The sequence below is a fragment of the Aotus nancymaae genome, unplaced genomic scaffold, assembly GCF_030222135.1.
Source record: "Aotus nancymaae isolate 86718 unplaced genomic scaffold, 86718_ANA_hifiasm-v0.15.2.pri h1tg000019l, whole genome shotgun sequence".
NCBI classification, from domain to species: Eukaryota; Metazoa; Chordata; class Mammalia; order Primates; family Aotidae; genus Aotus; species Aotus nancymaae.
This window is the reverse complement of record NW_026988431.1, coordinates 30937212-30939124: the sequence shown is the minus strand read 5'-3', so window position 1 is coordinate 30939124 and position 1913 is coordinate 30937212.

Here is a 1913-nt window from a genome sequence, read left to right as displayed (position 1 = left end):
ACACTGTATGATTTCTGAGGCTAAGCCTAAAGAGACATTGCAGCTTCTGTTTTGTCTACTGGAACACTTGCATTTTATGCCCAGACCTGCCACATCAAACGTTGAAGCTTTCTGAGGCTGCCATGTTGTGAGGAAGCACAGGCCACGTGGAGAGGCATGTATAGGTGCTTTGGTTGACAGCCCCAGCTGGGGTCCCAGCTAGCAGTCAGCATCAACATCAGACATGAGTCAAAGTCCTGAGGGTGATTCCAGTCCCCAGCTGTTGAGTTACCTCCAGCCTTCATGTCTTCCCAGCTGAGGTGCCAGACATGATGGAGCAGAGACAAGCCATCTCTCCTGTCCTCGTTTTGAATTTCTCACCCACAAAATCTGTGAGTGTAATAAAATGGTCAGTATTTTTATGCCACTAACTTTGGTTTGGTTTGTTATGTGGCAATAATAACTGGAAAAAGGACTTTTTTCTTTTCACTTTAAGGTACTGTACAATATCCATCTCCTATTTTTTCCCCTTTCACAAACTTCTTTTGGTTTCTATTTTATCTTTACATATCTTCTCCTACACTGTTTGTGTTTATTGGTTTTTAAAAAATTTCTCTCAAGCGTAATTGGAAGTGAAATTTGAATTCTCTTTGGAAAGTTATTAACCCATTGAGTCTCAGCTGCCTTGATGGTGGGAGAATTATACCTACAACATAGGTTTGTTGTAAGAATTGGGAATATTGTAGGAAAGTACCTAGCATACAGGAGGCATCCACATATGGATGGCAAAATAGGCAGACAAGACATTTCTATATCCATTTACAACTGTGGATACAGATCCAATAGGTAAATGGTAATTAATATTAGAAATTTTAAGCGACAAGTTATGGAACTCTGAACTTCAGTTTCCCATTTGTTCAAAGCACATTGATATAAGTGAGGGTACATGGTATTCTCAGAGGAAGTTTGTGTGCATGTGTTTGTGTGGACATACACATGTCTCCTCTCTGCTGAATAAATGACCGCATGTCCTTCTAGCCTATCCATCACTGCATGGAAGTTGAAAACAACAATAATAACCAAACCAAACCAAATCAAATCAAAGCAAACCAACAGAAAATGACCCAAAACTCTCATAATGGTTATATTTGTCCAAAGAAATTTACGAGTCATAGAGGTCAGATTATGAAGCAGAACTCACTGCATAGGCTGGTCTGTGGAACAGCCTCAAGACCAGAAAGGTCCACCCCTTCCTTGGCTGGAGGTATGTTTGCTTTCTGTAAAAGTACATTTGGTACAGTGGAGACCTTTGGAATTTTGATCAGCCAAGGACACTTTTAAAATCTATGGATCTTTTCCCCAGAAAAATGAACACACTCATTCTCCCACAACAGTTTGCACACCATTTTAGAGTATTCCTAGTTGCCATAGACAATTGAACCCTGCTAAAGAAGACTATAGGAATTAGAGTGCTTTGCCTTATAATCCAGGGGTAGTGAATTTAGTTCTGACTAAAACAGGGAGGCTGTCATTTTTGGCTTCTCATGTCACCTTATAAGGAGGGAAGGCAATTTCTGTAGAGTATCTACTGTAGATCAGGCTTTGTCCTAGGGGCTTTATATGTCTTAACTTAATCCCCAGGAAAGCCCAGTAGGTAAGTGTTTTGTCTTTATTGTGAGGTTGAGAGAAAAGTGACTTTTCCAAAGTCTCACAGCTAATAAGTAGTGGGGCCCAGGTTTTAGAGATGCCAACATCCAGTATTTTCCTGTTACTTTCTGTTTGTATCTGGGGTGCTGGCCAAGATTGCTCCAAACAGATCATGACTGAAGAACTTGATAGTCCTGGGCTTGCTGTTTTAATTTTCCCTCTTCCCCTCCCCATCCCAGTCTGTCTCTGGTCCCTTTGGCTGCCAGAGGCCAGTAGCGGGTGAGGGT